This window comes from Ursus maritimus, unplaced genomic scaffold (assembly GCF_017311325.1).
Source record: "Ursus maritimus isolate PB19 unplaced genomic scaffold, ASM1731132v1 scaffold_26, whole genome shotgun sequence".
Lineage (NCBI taxonomy): Eukaryota > Metazoa > Chordata > Mammalia > Carnivora > Ursidae > Ursus > Ursus maritimus.
Window position 1 is genome coordinate 23,933,947 of NW_024425119.1, and position 24,412 is coordinate 23,958,358.

The following is a 24,412-nucleotide window of genomic DNA, read 5'->3' on the forward strand; positions in this document are numbered from 1 at the left end:
AAAAAACAAACCATGAACAGGTGTGTGTGTGAATCCAATTCATACTTTTTTTTTTTTTTTTGGAAATTTGATGATGTTAACTTTGCTTTATGCTTTTTTTCTTATGGTATTATAGGGTGACCCCTGAAGAATCTTGTTTCTAGGAGTACATTTGATCATAAGCAGAATTTGGCCCTAATTAAAACAGGATTATCACAGGATACTATATCAAAGAAATGTGCTTCTGAAATGGGTATTCTTTTACTTATTTTACTTTAATAGATAAAATGAAGGCCATTTCAAATAACTACTCTCTGGAAAATATATCTGCCTTTGGTAAACAGATTTTTAGGTCTGAATGGAAGATTACATTTAGCCTTATTAATTTCTTAATGTATAGAGAAACTCAGTATCAGAATCAAAGGAAAACAACTGAAAATGTCTAGCACTTTGTTTTCTGAAGAAAATTACTTCTCGCTTATATAGTTTGGTTATTCTCTATATTGAGGTAAAATACTTTACAACAGATATCTTGAAAAATAATCTCTGTAGGAGTATTATAGAGTAGACTAAAGCCACTGTAAGAAAGAAAACCCCAAAAATTCAGTGGTTCAAAGAACAATGAAGTTTATTTGTCTTCCAGTTAACAGTACAAGATAAGCATTCCAACTTGGTGGGCAACTCTGCTCCAGTCAGCCATTGGAGACCCAGGCTGGCAGCAGCTCTGCCATCAACTGTTGGCTTGCAGGGCTCTGGTTGTCACCATTCCAGCTGGCTAAATAGGGGAAAGAGAGGGAGTCTCTGGCCAGGGATATCCTCTTAAGCAGATAAAGTAGAAGTTCCTTACATCACTTGTACTCATATTCCATTGGCAAGTATCCAGACACACAGCCACACGGTGCTACAAGGGAGACTGGGAAATACGTGTACCAGGAGGAAGGGAAGAAGCAGGCGACGGTACTCTCCATATACGGATTGTTAAAATTATAAAACACCAATAATGTACACTGCAAGGTCTCCAGAATGTTATACAAACACAAAAGAATATAAAAACACGTTGTTTTTTTCTATAATGAGAATATTCAACAAGGTAAAAACCAAGGCAGGTCTCTGATTTTATGTTACCACATCAAAAAGATTTTTGCTATCAAACACACAGAGAAAATACCCAACTTAAAATAAATCATGTTCTAAAAGCTGGGAATTCATTTTCTCATAGAAACAATGTTCTAAAAATGGCCAGGTTCCAAAATTCTTTCAAAAGGGCTCACTTACCTCTTGTGGTCTATCTGCAATGAAAAGTAGTGGAAGACAATACTGTCCTGTAGCACTCAAAATGGAACTGTTAACTAGAAATAATTTTTAAAAATCTTTTTAATAAGGAAATTAAGTTTAAATAGAGAATGATATGGTGGAGAGTGGGAAATGGGAAATGAATACTTTCATGTAAAGCCAAAGTGAACTTTCAAGAGTATTCTGGCAGTAGCTATTTAGGTTGATTTTTCCTCCTTCAAGGTTTATCACAAGCAAAATGAATGTGCTTATCAGCCATGCATTACAGCTAGATTTTTGGAACAAAATGGAAGAGAGAAAATACTAAACACAGGTGTAGGGGGAGAGGGTTCTGTAAAATAATCAGGGAAGGGAGGAAAAGTCTCATGTGCTCACCTCTACATCTACAAGTATGTATCAAGAAAGATAAGCAGAGGGAAAGACAAAGTTGAGGGTGGGAACTGGAATGAAGGCTGATATATGGAGGATCTCTCAGGGGGAAGGATGAGAACAATTGGGGATTGAGTTTTCTCTGGTCCGACCACTAGAAATTTACTTACTGCCAAGAAGGTCTCAGGTTCAGAGAGGCAGCGAACAAGCAACTATGCATAAAGAAAGAATGTTCACAGGCTGAGAGGAATTTAGGGAGTAACTGACTTCTATTTCTTTTTTTTTTTTAATTGGCACAAGGAAAGTTGGTGAAAATGAAAACATATCAAAATGCAAATCAAAAGAATCTTCATGGCAGAAAAGACACATCTGAACAGGGTCCATACAAATATACCCAGTATAAGCCTCTTTCCACCTTTCAAGTACACATTTGTTTTTTCTAGCTCTTCTATTACAGTACAACTTAATAGTTCCCCTACTGCTTCTAACATGACTTCTGAAGATGTTTGATCTTAAGTAAAAAGGCAATTTCAGTCAGCTTGATCTGGGCGGTAAGTCCTATATCTTAAATGCAGTGGAGGGCTGTTCTCTGCAAGTCTGACTGCTCACAGTCCATTGATTGCAGAACTCACCAAGAGATAGATACTGGTTTCTCTCGCTTGACAACTGCACGTACTATAATCAGAAAGACATGACTTTGGGCCCCTCTAAAAAGCCCAAGCCTCAAATTGCTTTTGAAGCAGTATTTGGTCTAACGGTGGCACCAGCAACAATGAACCATCCACCATGGGCATCAAGAGCCCAGCCTTTAAAGCCTGAACACAGAACAAAGATTTCTTTAACTTCTGAAAATGAAAGCACCCTTTGAAAATAAACAAATTCTCAAATTGGCTGCAAACTATTTAATCAAATGTTTTTTGTGATTTCAGAGAATATTAATACAATCCTAAACATGTTGACACAATTTTGCTCACAAATTTCTCTAATTCCAGCTTGCTGCTGTGTTAACTATTTTACAGAGAGATAAAAGTTGATGAAACAAGGGATAGAAATGATGTAAGGTTTCAATACAAATGTTTGTTTGTATTCTGTCTGGAGTCTTAACTTTGAGCCTAATTAGCTGCATTATCCTGAGCAGGTCCCTAGACATCTCTGGATTTGATTCCTCAACTGGAAATTGAAGGGATTGGATGAGATGAGCTCTAAAATCCCTTCCAGCTCGACAGGCTGTAATTCAAATTTTTTCAGCTTCAGTTGTGCCATGACAGGGAACTTTACTGGCAGTCTTGACTTACTTAAAGATGGAGCATACTGCTTCATGCCTATGCAATAACTGCCCTGAACAGATACCGCACAGCTGCTCTGCTTCCTCCTGCCGGAGGCTGCTTGGATGGGGGTGAGACTGTGAAGTTCTGTGCCCAGCTCTAAAGAGTTTTTTGAAAAGCTGCCACGTGACTCTTAAGAAGATTTTCCTATACAACCTGACTACCCAAAGCCAACTTTACAAAGCAACAAACAGGCATTCACGGTCAACACCAAGAAAAGTCTTCTGCTGCTCAGCCCCTGCCTTGCCACACAGAACTCTCATTCACAACAATAATGTCAAGTCTGGGCTCAGATTTTAAATAAAAGACTGATTAAAAAAAGAAAAGCAAAGACATTTCAGAGGACTGGTTTTCCAGTATTTTCATGTGCAGTAATAAGTTTTCAGTAAGGATGTTTATCAGGATGGACCAAAAACAAAACAAACAAGAATAGGAAAAAACTTTTCTAATACCCACCTGGGGGCTAAGAACTGCAGCTGGTACTGGTCTTCATTTCTGAATCATCAGCAGGCCATCAAGTTCCCTCTTCCCCACTCCTCACTGAGAGGCTGGGTTTCTGGTCTCACACCTGAGTCCTTGTCCCAGTATAAGATATCATATAAGAGAGAGCACCTCACTGAATGATCCAGGCCTCCAACCCCAAACTTCTGGTTTCAGTAGAAAGATCAACGATAACAGCAAACTTGAACTGCAGCCAATTCTAGGTCACACACAGTTAACCGTTCAACCACTCTATTTGGTAAATACTCATTACTGTCATCCCTTTTACAGATGCAGAAACTGAGACCCAAACACATTAAATAAATTGCCCTAAATCAGCACCACCATAGTGACACTAATGCTAATCCACACACTTGTCAGTTTGCCTGGAGCCATCTATAGTGCTCTGTTCTGCTCTGTTCTCTCGCCTTCATGAGTAGGGTTAGGATAAGCCAGAAGGAAGAAGGGTTAAAACTGACAAACAGCATCAGAGACTTCAATGTATTTCATTCTCAAATATTCTATCCTTTTTATAACTGTCCGCGTTCAGTCTCTCTGAAGAGAGCTCTGAAAAGTACATTAATTTATCTAGCAAAAGACTCAATCAGGTGTCTCTTACATACATAGTAACTACTGAACTGGCTGGTGGAGGGTAGGTTTGAAAGTAGAGAAAAGAACTCCAAGATGCTGTCCATGCCCTAGGAGGATTATAAACCAGTACTGAAGCCTTTCAAACCTCTTCCAGACCTGTTATTTCCCAATGCATCTTCTTTTCTGCCTATATTAAATTAGGGAATCATCTATCTATAGTCTACTTTCTCTCAATCTTAGAAATTCAAATTTTAATCATTCATGTGAATTCTGTACTGTCTCTAAAATATATCCTAAGGATGTCCTTGAGCTCTCACACTGAAATAATTATGTGCAAAATAGTTCTTCCTCCAAATCACCACTTCCTTTCCCAACTTCAGCCTACTAGAAAGACAGTAGTTAAAATCACCTGCCTTTAATGACGATGCCATCGGGTCTCCCTTGGTTTCCTTTTTCTGCACAGCACCAAGGCATGGGTGTTGATTGCCAAGGTCTGGAATTTTAACTCCCATATTTCATTTGTCTTGCTTCTTTTGCTTTGTTTACCTTGATTTTTTTTCTAATAACCCCCTCATTTGCTCCTGTATACAATGACCAGGCAGGACTAGGAGCCCTTACCCACAAAGATCCCCAGAGTACAATCATGATTACCTTTTACACAAGAGGCGGGAGACTGACATGCTACTCTATCTTTGATTAATTTCTGACACTTGGGTTCTAGTACATAGTTTTTGTTTTAACCAACACTTCCTTAGGGAACATAAGGTGCTAAAATTAAAACACAAAACAAAAAATGTCTCTGTCCTGAAGAGAAGAAAAAGATTTCCTTTTCCTGATTTACTCTCTGAAACTACCCAAAGCTGAATTGATCATCTACTTCTATCTAGAATCACTGGAGTATTGTGCAATTTTTCTTCAGTTTGACACACTGTCATGACCCCTAATTAGTACAAGTAACATGAGGCTATTTCTTCTTAGGGTGTCCATTCTTTGTTCATTTATTTGTTATAAAGCTCTATTGGTTCATAGATCTCACAAGATAATGACTTTTTTGAAAACTAATGCTCACAAATTGATATATAAATTGGATGCTAAGAGTGAAGTCACAGAATACAGTAAAAAATATATAATAGAATTACATTCACTTGATATTACGTTCCTGGTGCAAATCTATTTTAAAGCCTTACCTAAAATTTTTTTTCTGGATTCTTCAGTTGGATTTTGAACTATTTGGGTCATTATTAGAAATGGAAGCAAGCCTATTCTGCCATGTCTCCTCTTTTTCAATGGCATCAATTACTTATGATTCATATATTCAGAATGTTAGATCTACATGTGACACTGGAGATAATTTTGTAAGCCCTTGGTACAAGAACAACGCAGTCCCACCTGGAAATGCAGCCCTCTTGCAATAAATACACATGGGGGATACACAGTGAACAGAAGAGGGAAAGGGTACTCCCACTAGGCAGCCAGATCTGTCAGTCAATCCTGGGAGATCACTGGCAGATCGTACTTCCATCTTACAGAGGTCCTGGAAAGCAGAAGGACTTGCCCAGGATCACAAAGCTGATTTAAGCAGTAAGAGCTAGCACTCACTGGGTCATTTTCCAGGATGGTCCTTTATCCAGTAAAAGATACACATGACCAGGAATGTCATGTTGCACATAGTTACCTTAGTCATGGTTGTCTATGGGCTACTTTCCCGATTTGCTTATATATCGACCTGGAAACTTATCACTCCTTATAAAAAATAGGTTAACTTCTTTTGCTACATGAGACGTCTATGCTGAGGAGTCTTTGATACTGCTGGCCCTGCCCACTCCTCACTCCCCGCCCCCCATCACCCTCAGCACAGGTGAAAGGAACCTGCTTACCCCCGGACCTCAATTTGTGATGCCATTGTGATCCTTTCACTTGGAACTTATGCCAATTCCACGTTCCATTTTCTCAGCTATTTTTGATTCTTGCCCTACTCTTTAACTACATACTGTACTGGTAAAGACTACGGATTTTGGAGCCCCACTTCCTGGTTTTGAATCCCAGCTCTGCTACTATCTAATAATGGAATCTTGGGTAATGTACTTAATCTCTCTCTGCTTTGACATCCTAATTTACAAAATGGGTCAAATAATAGTGCCTACCTGATAAAGTTGTTGTATTAAAAAAGTTTATGTATGAGAAGCATTTAGAACAATGTCTGGCACAGAGTATACTGAAACAGAAAATTATAATCATTGGGTTTGCCAGAAGTATCTTCTCACCTAAGAGCCTGCAGATAATAACAACAACACTTACGTGACCAGGCACTGTGCCGAATGCTGTACACACGCTATTCTAATTAATCATAAGTCTTTTTGTGCTACTACTATTACCCTCTCCTCTCTCACCCCTTATTTGTTTTGAGATGAGAAAACTAAGGTCTGAGACCTTGAATAACAGGCCCATGGTCACCCAGGTAGTAAGAAGCAGAGTCAGGAGTTGAACTAAGGTCTGTCTTGGCATCTTTCCAAAATCTCTGAGAAAAGGGCCTTAGAGTTCTTTTAAAGTCCTTGTATTTAAATGGGTTGACTTACCTCCCATACAGATCAGAAAGACTGGGATCTCCAGAGGAAAGGGAAGGGTCTCTCTTGGAAAATGTCAGGCATGGGATGAGGATACCATCAACCTCCTACCTTCCACTATGCCACACAGCACTCACATGGACTACACTGCCAGAGGCCACCCCTAACCCACTGCTTATTTGAGTACAGTATTAGGGAATGTTGCTCTGATTCAAGCCAAATGGTAGTATTTACAATTTCAATATCAGTAGTTCTTGAAATCGTTTATCTCTACCCCATCTTCAGGGTATAGGTAACATCTCTTCCTTTCCCAGATTAGAAAAAAAAATTATGATTTTCCTCTCTTCCTTCAGAGCCTATAGTAGCCAGTACCTTGCCACTCCCGTCCCAAACCAACCTATTCTCAGTTGTCAACATTTCTTCCATTAGTCTTAATTCGTGTCTTCAGCGGAAAGTCTGAGGATGAAGGGCCAGGAGAAGGAAGAGAAAGAAAGTCCTTGAGTTTGCTAGAGGAAGAGTATGCACTGCCTTGTGTCTGTTCCTATAGCCCACTCCTGTATCTCCTCTGGAGTTGTCTACCTTCTTTACTCCCACACTGCATCCCAAAGCCTTCACTGAGAACCTCCCAGAACAGCCTGAAATGGAAGTGAATCAATTTCCCTGAAATGGAAGTGAATCAACTACATGGACTGTTTTTCCCAAAGACCCACCCATAGTTCCTATGTTGGGCTTGGCTTATTGGGCTAAATCTAGGAAAGGCAAGAGCCTGGGAAGGATTTTTACTCTAGTCCCTCTCCCTACACCCACCATCATATTTAGCTGTCAAACTACTAAAAAATGTCAGAAAAACTGAAGTTGAACGTTTGTTATATAAGGAATCGTAGAAAAGCTGTTTGAAGAAAGATAAGTAGGGCTCTATGCCAAGGGAGACAGAAATCCTGGTAAGCAGCAACAGGATTGACAGAGGAAAGATAACCAGGCAAGTATGTTTCTAGGACAAGTGGAAGAAAAGAAAGGGGGAGACTGGCAAGTTGGCCTCAGATATAAGCCTTAACCCAAGAGACTCCTAGAGCCATTCCAGCCTCTCTGGATCAATCCTAAATTTTCCTAACATCCTTAGCTTCTTCCCTGCTGGGCACCTTGCCTCATCCCCTGAAGCCACCACCAGCTACCACTGCTTGGCACAAAGGGTGGGTGAGAGGAGAAGGAGAGCACATGCCAGAAAAAGAGAGATGTTCCTTGCATCCCTAGTTGCACTCTGAAAGTTTTTCCTTTAGAAACAAGGTCATACATGTTGTTCAGCCTCTGCAGTGCTTTTAGTAGTATGCTTCAGTTGTTATAGGATCATTAAGGATTGTTTGGGTCTCTAACCTACATATGACGTGTAGTGGATATGATGCCCTGCCCGGATCCCCTTCTTGGACTGGTACCTGCATCCCTAGCTGCCATGACTGTTGGTGGCAAACTGTAGCTGCCCTCCTCTCAGAGATTACCTTTGCCTTTGGGGGAGCAGAAGGTGCCTTGCCTTGGGGGTTACCACCAACCCTCAGTCAATCAGTGACTGACAATGGGAATGCATAAGGCCAGCCTCCTTGACCCAAGGGACCAACTCTGGTGCAATTCCTGCTTTAGAATTCCCCACAGAATCAGGCTGAAGCTGGTCTCCTGCTGAGACCATGTCCTTATGTAGCTTTATTCCACACTGTACTATGCAACCTCCCCTCCCCTTCTCCTGAGGCATCCTCCCAATAAGTCACTTGCACAGAATCCCTGTTTCAGGCTCTACTTTCAGGGAACCCTACCTCAGACACATGCTCATTCCATATGTTTATTAGAGGTCCTTTATTGTCACCAGAGTAATACATCTCTGGGGAAACAAAAAATGAAACAAGGAGCAACTTAACAGGACCCTAAACCAAATGTGGACATATAACCCAACTTGATTTATAATATTCCTAAGCCTATACCTAATATCTGCTCTCTTGCAGACACTAACGGACCACATTCTATCAAATCCAAAATGAAGACTTATTTATTCATATTCTAACTTTTCTTACTACAGAACATGAATATACTTATTTTAAAAATTAGCTATGTAGCATTTATCATTAACCAATACATTTGTAGCAATTCTTAAAAATGTGGCTGGATGATTCTAAATTATTTTGTAATAATTATTCTTGCTATGATCATATAAATCTTACATTTTTAATCACTTTTTGGGTTTTTTTCCTCCCACAAACCATAAATTCTGCTATTGTGAATGACTGGGTCCCTGATAAGCATGTTCTGGTTAATCCAGCAGTGTTATAAAACAGATCAAATTTCCAGCTTGCAATTAATAAACATATAATTAAATATATGAAGGCAAAGCAAAAGATAATTTAATCTTTCTGCTATGATTCAGAAGTCATTTCAGGGTCATCACTATAAGCCTCAATTATAGTATTGCAGAAGTAGAGGGAGATTGGTGAATAGCATTCAGGTTGGAAGAATGCCAGACAGACCAGGTTTTACTTCATGTATTTACAAAAATGCAACTTCATAACACCAGGTACCACATTCACTGTTTTCCCCCAATATACTGATCCTAGTATAGCCTCTTGTAGAGAGTCCCCTATAATTAATCTCAGCTGATTAAATCCATTCTTCTAGTCCATAATAAAAAAATCAGGAGTTTTTCATTTTCATGGGATTATCCTCTCAAAAAACTTCTACCTAAAGAGGACCCAATCATCTTTTAAATCCTGTTTCTGAATATATTTGCATGTATTCCTTTTGGTAGAGCCTGTTGCAGTTCCCATTTATAGTTTATGCTGTATTTTCATTCCATACTGTGCTGTATTGTTTAACAAAATACATCACCCTCCTACCCCATCAAACTGTTGGAGGGTCTTTTAAGGGGTAGTTTATGACTTGGTAACTAATCTTCCCTTTTTTTTTTTTTTTAAAGAAGAAACTATCATGACACTAAAAATCCCTACAGATCTGAGAATTGTGCTGTTTCTAAAAAGCCCTTTTATATTTGTCAAATAAATCACAATATTTATAAATCTTTATCTAGTTTCAGTATGCATACAAGATATTCATTGGGAATGAGAAAAATACCATATTTACTTGCTTTCCACACACATCTACTGAAGAGAAGAGATGACTTTTTTCCTTTTCCTTCCAAATTTATCAGTAACAGTGACTAAATGAAGGTTTGGTAAGATAGGCTGAATAACTCTAAATGACCCCATCTGTACAAATTTTAGCATATGATCTCAGGCTTCCAGGTAGTCTTGATGTCACAAGATTGTGGCTATGATTCCATCTATCACAACTATATTCCAGGCAATAACAGGGCTCGAGTCAGCCCTGCTAGCACCCACCACCAGATACACAAATAAGAAGTCCCATACAACACCTCCCATCCACATACCGTGGCCTATACTTAGTAACCCCCATCTGCAAGGAAGGTTGTGAAATGAAACTTTTCACTAGGCACAAAATCAGATTTCTGTTACTAAGAAAGAAGGGAAGAAAGAAAATGGGATAGGCAACTAGCATTATCTGCCTCATTTTCTTTTTTAGCATAAGTTTCTTCAGATGAACTAGGAGCTCCTAAAAGGCTGAGATTATGTCATATTAATCTCAGAACCTAGCACAATACCACAGTTTATTGTTTTTGAAAATGTTTATTAGTTAAAGACAAGATCGAAGACAAGTATGACAGGTAAGTGGCATTCGTTTGTTTCATTTATATTGTCACTCATTCATTTAATTGTTATTTCAACTAATATTAATTGAGCTCCCAGGCTGAGCCAGGTCCTGTATCAGGCATGGGGAATACAGTGATAAATACAACACAGTCCCTGGCTTTATGAAGCTGGTGAAGGTAAGGTTAGGGGAGGATGGCAATGGCTCTAAAATCAACAGGCAATTTCAAGGTTCCGTGGTAAGAGACTGAGAAGTGGTCCTGAGCCACCGTTTGAGAGGTAATGAAGCTGTAAGTAGTCTGAGTGAATCACAGAGTGGGGAAAGAAGTAGAGAAAAAGAAGGAAAGACAGGAGGGCTAGGTACTAAAGAAACTTACAAGTTATAGTCATAAGTCCATAATTTATCCCTGCCAGCACACATACCTATTTGTTGTGAGAAAATGTTTGTTTCTCCCTTAGACTTCCTCATGAAAGAATTTCCCAACACTTTGCCCTTGATGAATCTGACCCACTGATAAGCTTCTTGGCTGGCCTGAACTGTAGTCACAACTGTGTTCCATGGACCTTACCCAAGCATGGAGCAACTGTCTTCCCAGCATCCCATCTTGCAGGATGATGTTCCCTGGTGGACCAGTTTGGGCAATGTTGGCCTAGACAGATATTTCTCAAACTTGGCAATATGACTCCACTGGACACCATAAAAAAGAGTTGCCGGGGATTTCCAGAGAAAGGGACTAATCCCCAGAAACAGCAGATGTGAACCTGGTTTTCTTAGTGTGTTAACACTTTGGATTTCAGTTCCATGAGTCACCAGAGAAATATAGGTTTAGCTGGACTAACGGCACACCACTTCAGCAATCTTACAGTCAAATAAGTTATCCCTATGATGATATGACTAGTAATTAAAACAATGTCATCTCTTCCCACAAGTAATCCAATTCAATTCAGTTTGTAACATATACGGCTAGAAATATATCTACATCAATTCCTATTTTCTTTGCCCACCTTAGAGAAAAAGATACCCCCTAACCATGAAGCAGAGATCACAAGAAGAGAGAGATTTGAAGATGGTATACTATACTTAAAGATGGAGGGAGAGGCCACAAGCCAAGGAAAGCAGGTAGCATAGAAGCTAGAAAAAGCAAAGAAATGGATTCTCCCCTTGAGACTCCAGATGGGACATAGCACACACCTTGATTTTAGAATTTCTGACCTCCAGAACTGTAAGATAACACATTCTTGGTTTCAGCCACCAAATTTGTGGTAACTTTTTTACAGTTAGGAATGGGAAAGTAATAACACATAGTAATATATCTCTAGATGCTCTCCCTCCACCCCCTCATTCCCACAGCTCTCCACATAAGTCTCTCTCTTGGGATTCTCCTCTATTCTGAATCTACCCTCTCAAACTGTTTAGCTGAAAATCAAATCCGATTATGTCACAGGGCTTGAAATGCATGAATACTCACTGATTCTAGTTAGGTTACTTCTGGGAATATAATTAGAAACCAGAAGTAAGGGTTGTTTACAAATCCTGTCAAGGACATTTGGTGTGATCTCAGGAAGGCTTAACAGAGATGTGATTATAGCTAAGAAAGCTTAAAACAAATTGCACTATACACTGAAGAAAGACTGCATTAACCACATGGGGTTGAGGTAGAGAAGAGATTTTTGGGGGTTTATTCAGGACTGGACAGAGGTAAATTCACTGACTTTGGCAGCCATCAGTAAGACAGACTCTGGTTTGGAGTCGGGGATACCTCACCAGGTACCTGGATCCTAGTAACTGCTTATCCTAAACAGAGGTCATGGTTATACTATCATAGTAAATTTCATCCTGATTTAAATGCTAGTCACACAAAGCTGGCTGTCATGAGTCAGTCCACTGTTCACCTCTGGACCTCTGATAAAATTGAGGTCAAGACCCTGCTGGTGACCAACAGAAACTGGATGAAGCTTCTTCTACTTCCATTGCCTCCTCAGAAAGTTGAAGGATATGTCCTTTGGTAAGATCCTGGATCTTAGTTTAACAATAGCCACACTCCTGCCAGCTATCACTCACCCCTGTTTCAAGACCTCCACAAAAGAAGGATGACTACCAACAACAACAGCAACAACAAAAAAGGGAGGAAAGTTCTAAGGAGGAAGGGGGAGGTCAAAATTGGCATATGCCACAAAGGGCATGACAAAATGGGGATTAAATTTTTCCATTAGATTTGGCAATTAGGCGGGTGACTGATGTTGTTCAGGGGAGTGAAAGGCTGACAAGGGAATGAGCGCTTAGGAAATGTTAGCATTAAGGCTGGAAAAGTCCCCCGAGAAGAGGAACCATGCCCTACAGAATCACCTTAAATAAAATTCCCTCAGGTTTTGCATCTGAATCATAGAGAACTTTCTTGTCCTCAAAGCCTTCAAACCTTAATCAGCCAAATTTGAGTCTTACTATCGCTCTCTCTCCTCAGTTCACCTCGAACTTAAAGGAACTAATGAGCTGTGCAGTAACTAAAGGTCAAAAAACAAGAGGAAGAAAGAAACAAAAGGCCTACGAACACAAACTCAAAACAAAATAAATCGGGCCCTCAGTAAGATGAGCTGTAACAAGTTGTGCTTCGAATTTAATATCCCTGTTTGGATTAAAAAAAAAAAAAACAACAGTGTCTGGAGAATTAAAAGGGGCATTTTATAATTGGAATGTTTTCTTGTATCTCATCCATTATCTTCACTCCATCTCCCTCCAAATTAATAGCTGTTGCTGAGTTGTGGGCATGTGTGAGTACAAGCCTGGACCAAAGACCGAACTTTGTCCAGTGGCTAAAGTAATTGCGTGCCATTAAAAAAAAAAAAGAAGAAGTGGAATAGGGAGAACAACATACATATCTGCATTTCCAGATGAAAGCACTGGTTTTCTTCCTCGACTGTTTGCTGTATTCAATGGGGGGGAGGGGGAGGGCAGTTTTCTGAATCTGAGCCCAGCTCCTTCTAAACTTGGTTACTCACGTCTGATTCATTCGCTGTGTTTTTCGTCTCCTGTCTCTGTCACTGCCTGCTGCTGAGAAGGGGGTCGCTGAATCACTGCCACTCCAGATGAAAAGCAACTCAAACCCAGTTCTTGGGGGATGGAAGGGCTTTTTTTTTTCTTTCTTTCTTTCTTTCTCTTTTTTAAGCGTCTGCAGAAACAGCCGTCTACTTTCCGGGACGGCCGTAGAGGGCAGTTTTACAAGTCTCACCCCGGGCTATGGAAGACTGCTCCTGTGAGAGTCAGTAGGCACCGGTCACCTCACCATTTCGGGCTTTCCGGTCCACAGGCCTCGGCGGTCTGGGGCGTGTGGTGGGCCGAGCGGCGGCGGGGCCGTGCTTAGGGCGCCGGGGTGAGCTTGGCCCGGTGGGCCCGAGCGGCCAGGCCGCGTTCCCCGCCGCTTTAAAAGCTCCCACAATGCAGCGCTGGCGTCCCAGTTCCGTTACAATGTCTCTCACGGCGCCGGCAAACCGGCGAGGCGCGGGCGGGGAAGCCGGGGAGCCGCGGCTGTAACCCGAGCGCCCGGCCGAGGGGGGCGCCTCCGCGCCGCTCCTCTCGCGCGCTCTGCCCGCGGCCCGGCGAAGGGGCGGAGCCGCTGGGCCGCCCGAGCCCAGCCCGGCCCCCCAGCCCGGCCCCCAGCCCAGAGGCACCGGCCTCGGGAGCGAGCCGGCCGCCAACTCCGCCGTCCGGCGCAGCGTCCGCCGCCCCGCTCCTCACCGAGCCTCGCTTGACCGCCCGCGGCAGCGGCGGCGGCGCTAGGGGCGGCTCCTGCGAGCGGTGCAGCGGCCGCCCGCGCGCTAGCACACCGCGGCAGACCCACCGGGGGTGTCCACACTCACCTAGCACCGGCCGGAAGGTGCGCGGAGAGGGCGCGCCTGGAGCCAGGGCCTCCCGCCAGTGCGGGGCGCGCGGCCCGCCGAGTGCGGCGGAGGGAGGTGCGACGGGCGGCGCGGCCGGGACAGGCGCTGGGCGGCCGCCGAGCTTCGGACGCCGCCGCGTCCCCAGCGCCCCGGCCGATTCGGCCGGGCGGCCTGCGGGGGCGGCGCAGTTGCGAAACTGAGTAAGTATTAACTTTACTCGGCCGCCGCGATTTCTGGGCAGCGTCTGGGACCCCTCCCTCCTCCTCCTGGAACCTCCCGGCTCCCCCTTCCCCGCCCCCTCGCCCCTCAGTCTACACCTTGGGTTTCTTCGCAGGTTCTGCCCTCCGGCCGCGGGCTCCCTGTTCCTCCCGTTCACCTTTTTCCCTGTTGTGCTCGCCTTTGCGCGTTCTCCCCGCAGCACACACGCGCCTGATTGAGAAGTACAGGCTTGTGCCCTGCTTCTCGGTTTCCTCCCAGTGTCCTTGGCAGGGGAGTTTAGAGGCCACTTTTGTTGGTCAGGGAAACATATGTATGGCTTCTTTAATATTTTTCTCTCCAAATGGAAATCGGATGCTTGCTTGCCGGGTGGCGGTTTGGCGAACGCTTACTTTCTCCTCTGAAAACACGATTGGTTTTTAGGTTTTAAAATTTTGTTTGAAAGCTTAACCATCATCCTCCGTCCCTGTTTCCCCTTGCCGCCAACCCGTCTGGGGAGGGGAGTCCAAAAGAGGGGACTTTCAAAGTAATTCCGTTTTGCAGACTAGAAACTTTGGGAAGGTACATCGCTGAAAGCTTAATAAGCTTCACCCTGAAGGGACGTGAGCTTTGAATGTGGGTCCTTGTGCGGCACTGGAGCTTACAAGCCCAGTACCTGGGTTCTCGTAATCGAGTATTGCGTTGTTATTTTAGCATCGTAGAGCCGCCTGGTGTTGCTAAACCACTACTTTTTCAGCATCAAATGGCATCTTGAGCAGTGCAAACGTTGAGTGTAATTACGGGTCAGTATTGCCCCTGATCTTTAGGGATTCAGAAGGGAAATAGATGTAGGGCACATTTCCTTGCTGACTTAAACCCATCAGGTTAGCTGTGTCAGGACATCAAAGCCTTGTATTAAAAAAAATTCTTCCAGCCTCGTTACAGCGAGGAGGAACATTTACGGATTTTCCAGTATGATGTGGCTCAGCAATTCCTCATTAGATCTGTTGTGTCACCAGAAAGGACCTTTAAATATGTATAGATCTCTGCTTTTCTGCCAGTTGGTTGGATTAACCACTCATTCTGGTAGAAGGCCTCAGGTAGCCCCCCCCCCCTTTTTTTTTAAAGTCTTTCATCTTTGGGTTGCCAGGAGTTGGCCATCCTGTTATGAAGGAATAGAAAACGGGAAGCTTTCTTAATGGATTTTCAGCATCCCGTCCTTTGCCTGCGTGAGGCAGTAGTGAATGCAAGCTAGACCTCTGCAGGGAGAAGTGCCAAGTAGACACAAGAATCAGGAGGAAGGACACAGTAGTACTATCATTTTGGAGGGTGGTTTGTGTGTTTATCTTTTAGTGGGCATATTAATGCTACTTCTTATTTCTCTCCATGGCAAACTCTCCCCAAACCATGAAAATTACATATAACCATACCCCACTTTAAGAAGACTGAATGTAATTCGATTATTCTGTTGAAGGATCAGACCCACCAAAATATAATTTGTGATGTAGGTGATAAAACCTTTCAAAAATCTTTCCCTTCCTTATTTTCTCCCCTTTTAGGAGCCTCAAGCTGGTACTTTCAGTAATATACACAATTGTTGGTAATACATTGAGTTCTTTCTAGGTTCATTAATCAAGCCTAATTTCTGGGCTTCAATAGCTGAGGGGGACATCAGCCCAGAGAGGGAGAAAATCATGAGACTCTGCAGATAGAAGGCATTTCAGTTTGCTAAAGTGTCATTGTGCTGCAGGGAAAAGCTTTTTAAAAGAAGGGAGAATGTTTAGGTTGTTTTTAGCGTCCGTATTTACTGAATTTGGCATTTGGTTGAGATATTTGGGAATTGCAGATATTAAATTCTACACAGTTGTGGTATCATTTCTTTTTGCCTAACGTTGTATTCTTTTAAGGTTTTGATTTTTTAATGGGAATCTCAATTCTTAGCTTTTGTAGCCTTCTGTACTGGGTGGCTTGCATTAATTTTTGACTTGAATGCCTTTGCCATTTTTGAGAAATAGTTTCAGAATTTCTTGCTCTGTTGGTCTATCTTATGTTGATGTATGTATGGCTTGAGAGTAAGAATATTGTTTGCTGCTGGGTATTGCTGCTTTTTTCATTATGGTTCATTCCTGGCATAGTGGCTTTGCTCCTTTATTGTAAAACATTAAGGTCCTAGATATCTTGCTACTGTTCGAAACCTTGCAAAACTCTGCAGATAGAAGTGGAGCGGGGTTGGGAGTGGTATAGGAAAACATAATGCACCATAAATCCCTAAATTTGGATTTAAAAAGTGATGTATCACCTGCCTACTCTTCTTGGGTGCTACCTTGCTCCAACCCTAAATAGATTTCAAAATGCAAAGTGTAGAAATAGTTTCTAAGAACTGTGTATAGTGGAAAGAATGCTTACCCCACAGCCAGCCAATCAGACGTGGGTTGCAAATGTGACTTATCACTTCGAACTGAATGAGTTCATCATGCTCCTTCAACATTATGATCTACAGTTTGCTTTCTGTAAAATGGGGATACTACTACTAAAAGGGATGCTGTGACAAGTAGAATATTAATATAGTGCCTGGTACATCGTAGCCAATAAATGGCATTATCTCACACTTCTGCAGAACTGAGCTTTTGGTTACCCAACCTTTCTTTCTTTTTTTTTTTAATAATAGTTTTTTATCCAACCTTTCAAACAGTTCCTCCTCTGTTTTTCATCTCATCCATCCAACAAGTGGCTCAAGCCAGAAGGCTGGAGTTTATCCTTCATTCTCTCTTCTGTTCTTTCACCCCTTCCACCACCACCCCCGACACCAGTTTGTCACAAAATCCTTATCTACTTTTATGGGAAAATCTCTTTCAAATCTATCTGATTTTCAGCCTCCACTATGCTTCCATTCTTCTTGAAGCCACCATTATCTTTCCCCTTTGCCTTCTGCACATACGCTGTACCCCTTCCAGTCCCTTTTCCCACCAGCAGTCTAAAAAGAAAAAAGGTCACTTGATGTTTAAAGTCTTCAAAGCTCTTACGGGACACATTTATTTCTCCAGATAAAATATGAAGTCTTCAACATGCCTATAAGGTCCTGCATGATTTGGCCACTGCCTCCCCATCTTCATCCTTTGCCAGCCACATTGTCCAGTTCTCCGGCAGATGCACCTCAGGGCTCTTGCTCATGCTATTGGTCTCTATTTTAGGACCATATCCTTGAGTTATTTGTCATCCTTGGGTACAAATTCAAATATCCTCTTTATAAATGTTTTATCACCCTTATCATCATGTAACTTAGAATTCCTTTATTTTGTCCCTCATAGCACAATCATCTTTCCTTTTTAATGTTTGTTGTAACATATGATTATGTATTATTTAACTACTTAATATTTCTCTCCTGCCCTCCAGGGCAGAAATAATTCCTTGTTTATTCGCTAGTCTATACTGAGTGCCTGGTACATTTAGTATGTGCTCAATAAATGGCTATTATAATGAATAAGATAATAGCATTAGCTTTGTATTTGTATCTTGATTGCCTTCTTTATCACTGTTCAGTCTGCTTTTCATAACAGAAAAGCCAGACTGGCACTCTCCTGTTTTTCTTCCTTGCTGGTGTTATGTATAATATGAAACAGCCTTTGCAGATACCAGGTAAAATTAATGCATTTGGGCTCTGGAAAATTCAGAGTAATAAATTGAGGCACCTTTTAATTAGTGTTACCCTTGTGATTTTCTTTTGTAGATAATCCTTTTTCTAAGTACATCATTAAAGTGATTATGCTTTTTTTTTTCAGCAGCACAGGATTACTGAAAGAAAAAAATCTTACTATGTCATATTATTTTACACATGTCATATGATAATACATTAGTCAGCAGCTGTTGATCACTCAGTTCCACACTTCAAAGGAAGGTAGAGAAAACTAGTAGAGAAATGAGAGTTATAGTACTAAGGATGTTTAGTACTGTCCAGTTGTTGATGTGACTTACATAAATAACTAGATATCATTTGAACATTTAGTTAAGGTAGCAGAGTAGTTGTTTAAAAATTGGAGCCACCTAGAGGTCTGGAAATTCTTTTTCCTTCTCTCACTAAAGCATTCCTTCTTTTAGCCAAAAAAGTCTCATGACTTTCCAAGGCCAAGGAAGGCTTAAAGCTTTGTTTGGGTATTTTTGTCATGTGGTCCTCTTTACAAATTATTAGTTTGATGCACTATAGCTCTAAACTACGTATGTTCTTATTTCTAGCCTCTAATTCTTACATAATCACCCACATTTTCTTTTGACTTGTTTCATAGGACTTGAGTTTCCTCTTAGAATTTTCCCTTTTACCCTTAGAGTATAATTCCAGTTCCTTTCTAGTTTTGTATTTTGCAGGTCATGAGATATGCAGAGAATTTAGGAGTTGATTCTAGTTCTTTCATGATTTATTTGTTTGCACTTAACCTCTGCGTTTCTCCTGAATGTTATGCCTCATAAGTGGTCTGGACTCGAGTTTTTGTCAGCAAAAACCTGGATGCCCTTGGGTTGGGAGAGCAGGGAAGATTAAAAAAGCATTTTTAAGTCTCTGTTATGTGCCAAGCTCTGGACTCAGTGCTTTCACAAAAGAAGAATGAGTAGTTCACCTGATCAAAATCATAAAAAGGAACCTTCAGCTTTTCATACATTTGCTTTACTCAAGGAAATTGTTCTTGTTCCCCCATTTACCTACCCTTTATTTTCTGGTTGGGAAGGCATGGCAAGATAGAGAAGCCCTCTCTAGCCCAACCCATTACCTTAGCTTTTTATTTGTTTAGACCTGATTTTACTTGTATAAAAATATTGGAAGTGAGGCCAGAGAGGGACATGCCTTTTGATTTGTCTTTGAGGTAGGACATTTGCACCGTGAGTAGCTACCACTATGGAGGAGAAAACAGTTATTGTTTAAAAACCCCAGTTATTTTTTCCCCGCATGTATACATGCTTACTTCGTTACTTTGGGTGTCCTTGAACAAGTTGCCTGGGGCTTTATAGCAGCAATAATATCTATTACCTATTTATTTCACAGCCTTGCTATAGGATTTAGAAGTCTTATTTTTGGCAGTGTTTTTTTTGCCACATTCAAATATATCCCAAAGCTCATTATAATTAACTCCAGTGCTCTCCAAGTTTTATGCATCAAGAAAAATATTTTCTTACTCAGTAGCATGTGTTTTAACTCTTTGTTTTGATAAGAAGTCAGATATGAGTACAGGTTGTAACAAGAGGAAAGTTGTAATAATTTTCTACCAGGTTTTATTCATGTGGATGATACATTTTGTCACTTGTTAACTGTCATTGGCCCCTGGCTAAATCATGTTTATCTTTAATTATAGTAATTTTATTATTGGAAAATCACTTAAAATTAAATTATTCGTCAGAAAGAAGCACATACATTGAAAAAATTAGAGATCTCGTAATGGATGGGTACTGGACAGAAAAGTAAAATGTCACTCTAATTTTTGCTTAAAATATTTGAATAGGTTTATGATCTCTGGAACCCTACATAGAAATTCTATTGAAATATAGGTTGGGAATAACTTGTGGTGTTTAATGTAAAATTCGGTCATTTCTGAAGCAAGTTCTAATACTTGATGCCATTAGATGTCAAGAAACCTAAAATAGTTTAATTGTACTATATGTTTCTTTTTGTATATAATGATTTCCTTCTTTTCTATTTCTTTTTTTTTTTAAATATCTCTACTGAGGAAAACTGAGGTAAACAGCTATCAAAATGCAATGAACTGCACACATTTAAGTGTACAATTGGATAAGCTTCTGACCTACATATATAAATATGAAATCATCACCACAACCAAGATAGTGAATATATACATCACCCTCCCCAAGTTTCTCCATTCGCATTTGCAATCCCTTGCCTGTTCATCATCCCCTCCCCCCAGAAGCTTTGCTTCTGTCTCTGCAGAGTAGTTTGCGTTTTCCAGAATTTAAATGAATGGAATCTTGTAGGATATAGTCTTTTTTGGTCCGGCTTCTTTCACTCAGAATAATTATTTGGAGATGTATTCATGTTGAAATATGGAGCAATAGTTCATTTCTTCTCACTACTGAATGGTGTTCCATTGTATGGATATACAACAATTTATGTTTGTATGTACCCGTTGATGGACATTTGGGTTGTTTCTAATTTTTGTCTATTAAAAGCTGCTGTGAACATTTGTATATCATCCTTGTATGGACATATGCCTTCATTAGACTTGGGTAAGAACCTAGGAGTAGAATGGCAGGATCATGGTAGACATATGTTTAGCTTTTTCAGAAACTGCCAAACTGTTTCCAAAGTGATTATATCATTTTACTCTCCTACCAGCAGTTTATAAGCAGGCTAATTTCTTCACAATCTTGCCAACACTTAGTATGATTAGTCTTTTTTTTTTCATTTTTTATTAGTCTTTTTAATTTTAGTCATTAGTGATATTTCATTTTTATTTTAATTTTCATTTCCCTAATGAACAGTGGTGTTGAGCATCTTTTGATGTATTTTTTGCTATCTTTATATCTTCTTTGGTGGTCTGTTCAAGTCTTTTGCTCACATTTTTGTTGGATTGATGTTTTCTTATTATTGAATTTTGAGAGTTCTTAATGTAGTTTGGACAAGTCCTTCATCAGATATATGCTTTGTAAAGATTTTCTTCCAGTTTGTGGCTTGTCCTTTCACTTTCACAGTGACTTTGAAGATAAGAGGTTTTTAATTTTGATAAAGTCCAGCTTATGATTTTCATCTCTTATAATTGTGCTTTTGGTGTCCTTTTTAAGAAAAACTTTGCCTAAGCTAAGGTCACAAAGTTTTTCTTCTAGAAATTTTCTGGTTTTCTTCTAGAAGTTTTACAGTGTTAGGTTTTACATTGACGTCTGTGATCTATTTTAAGTTATCTTTTTAAAATAGACTTTATTTTTAAGAGCAATTTTAGGTTCACAGCAAAACTGAGTGGAAGGTACAGAGATTTCCTATATACTCCCTGTCCCACACCTGTATCCCCTCCTCCATTATCAACATTCCCCACCAGAATGGTACATTTGTTGAGTTGAACCTACATTGACACATCATCATCACCCAAAGTCCACAGTTTACATTAGGGTTCACTCTTGGTGTTCTAAGTACTATACATTTAGGCAAATGTATAATGACACGTATCCATCATTATGGCATCACAGAGTAGTTGCACTACCCTAAAAAATCCTCTGTGTTCTGCCTATTCATCCCTCCCTCTCAACTAATCCCAGGCAATCACTAATGTTTTTGCTATCTCTGTAGTTTTGGCTTTTCCCAAATGTCATAGAGTTGGAATCATATGGTATGTAGCCTTTTCAGATTGATTTTTTTACTTACTAATATGCATTTATGTTTCCTCCATGTCTTTTCATAGCTTGATAGCTCATTTTTGCCCTGAATAATATTCCATTATCTGGATATACCACAGTCTGTTTATCCATTCACCAACTGAAGGACATGTCTGATTCCAAGTTTTGGCAATTATGAATAAAGCTGCAGTGAGCATCCATGTGCAGATTTCAGTGTGGACATAAGTTTTCAACTCCTTTGGATAAATACAGAGGAGCACAATTGCAGGGTCATATGGTAAAAATATGTTTATTTAGTTTTATAAGAAATCGCCACACTGTCTTCCGAAGGACTTTTCCAAAGAGTACCATTTTACATTCCCACCAGCAGTGAATGAGAGTTCCTGTTTATTCACATCTTTATCAGCATTTGGTGTTGTCAGTGTTTTGTATTTTGACCATTCTAATAGGTGTGTAGTGATATCTCGTTGTTTTAACTTCTATTTCCCTGATGACATATGATGTGGGGCATCTTTTCATATGCTTATTTGCCGTGTCTGTATCTTTGGCAAGGTGTCTGTTAAGGTGTTTGGCCTGTTGAGTTAATATTTTATATTGAGTAAGTTTTGGATTGAAGTTCGTTTTCTGCATATGGAAATCTAATTGTTAAAAAGACTGTTTATTCTTTCTCTACTGAATTGCTTTTGCATCTTTGTGGGAAATGAGTTCTCTGTTTTATCTCTTTTTATCAGTTGATATTCACAGCTGGATAACAAAAACTAAAGAAAAAGCAACTAAATCCTATACTTGACAATGAATGTGTTTTTGTCAGGTTTAATAAAATTTCTAGGTTCCTTACTGTAGCCTTTATGTAAACCTTTTCCACTCAAACATTTCTTTCTTCTCCCTTTCTCTTTTTGTAATTTGCTGTGTATTATAATAATAAAGTCTGGTTGGGGGGGGCATGGATAACTTACCCCTTTAAATTTTAATTATCTTTCCTGTTAGTGAAAATTGTTTCTGTTTTCTCTCTTTGAAAAATCTCCCAACCTAGATCACACCTTCCATTTTAATTTTTCTAGTTTTGATGATCTGTGTCTTCTCCTATTATTGAGTAATGATATGTGGTATATATTGGAAAGGGTGCCCACTTCAGTTAAAAGCCTGGCTGGACCTGGGTAGCCTTGGAGTAGTTATACAGCTCACCCCTTCTCAAGTTTCCTTTAAATGGGGTTACTAATTCATCACTCAGGGCTGTTTTGGAATAAAAGTGATGTTTATAGATATCCATATATGGAAATGAATGTATATGAAGTGTCTCAGTGAAGAGTTAGTGCCTTTCCCCTTATTCAACTCCAGTAAGCTGTGTATCCTCCTCCTGTCTGAACTAGGAGTCTGAAGAGGCCCCAGTGCCCTTTGGAGGGCAGGCGCTGCAGTCTGTCTAGGCTCATGGTCTCAGAAGAGAACGTGGTCGGTGTAGATACCCAAGTGTGGGAGAAGAGCATTTACTGGTTAACATGGATGATCTTCCTCATCCCTCACAGTTTGGAGTTGGCTATCTGCTAGGCCATTCTCCATTAGTAATCCTTCCTCTCTATTGAATTTCAGGCTCCTCTTCCCTTCTCTTCTTACCTTCAGCCTGGAAAGAATATGCTCAAGTCTCTCTTGACATTGCTACTCCTAGCTGTTTCCTTTCTTAGCCAACTTCTTACAGGAGTTGTGTGTTCTTAATACTCCTACTACATTACCTACCAACTCACTCTCCAGATGGGTACCATTTCTTGGAAACATTTCTTACCATAGGCACCAATTTCTTAATTGCCAAAATTAATGGAAACTTGTTACCTCTAATATAACAGAAGCTTTTGTAGTATGTGTACACTGTTGAGCCATCCCCCCCTGTCTTCAGACTTCTTGGCTTCGTTGTCAACACTCTTTTTTTTTTTTTTTGGTTCATTCATTCATTCAGAAATGAACTGCATGACCTTCCATGCAAGAAGCTGTTAATAGAGAACAAAACACAGAAAACTGCCCTCATAGAAAGTAAGCTCCATTGGAGGACATTAAATAATGAATGAGTAATTTTACATGCTTTATAGGATGATAAATGAGTCAGAGGGAAAAAAATATAACAAGTTGGAGAAATTGAAAATGGTGGGGATGGGAGTAGAGGTGTTATATGGTATTAGATGGGCAAGAAGTCCTTACTCATGAGAGCACATTTGAGTAGAGAACTTAATGAAGTGAAGGAAATAACTCCACAGCTATCTGGAGGAAGAGTACTCCAGATAGAGGGAGTGAGTACAGAGGCACTGAAACAGGTGCATACAGTTGTGCCCATATCATAGCTGCCAGATCAGTGAGGCTGGCAGTAGAGGGAGGAGGCAGTAGGAGTAGGAGACAAGGTAGAGGAGGTAGTGGGGCCCATATACCCGGCACTTACTGGCTATGACAGGGATCTTGGTTTTTTACTCTTGAATGAGAAGACAGTTGAGATCTTGAACAGAGGAATGAATGAGTTGGAGAGAAGCATGGAGTAGTAGGCAAGAACGTGAACTGTGGAACCAGCTGCCTAAATTAAAATCCCAGCCCTATACTTACTGGCTCTGTGACCTTGTAGTAGTTCTGTAATGTCTCTGTGCCTTATTGGTAAAACGGGAATAGGAATGATAGCCATCTCACAATGTTGTTATGAGGATGAAATGAACTAATATTTGTAAAAAAACAGAGCATGGCA

The 24,412-nt window shown here is 40.5% G+C and overlaps 2 protein-coding genes across 2 annotated transcripts in view; one reads left to right on the forward strand and one right to left on the reverse strand.

Moving 5' to 3' along the window:
• LOC103665247 (putative ankyrin repeat domain-containing protein 20A5) overlaps positions 1–13,882 on the reverse strand; it is a 386,833-nt gene extending 372,951 nt beyond the window's left edge. Inside the window, exon 1 of the mRNA XM_040641901.1 lies at positions 13,300–13,882. The gene's annotated coding sequence lies outside the window, so the exon portion shown is untranslated. The remainder of the gene's footprint in view (positions 1–13,299) is intronic.
• A 399-nt stretch (positions 13,883–14,281) lies between these two features.
• Positions 14,282–24,412, forward strand: part of RASSF8 (Ras association domain family member 8) — a 116,901-nt gene continuing 106,770 nt past the window's right edge. The window contains exon 1 of the mRNA XM_040642264.1: positions 14,282–14,378. The gene's annotated coding sequence lies outside the window, so the exon portion shown is untranslated. The remainder of the gene's footprint in view (positions 14,379–24,412) is intronic.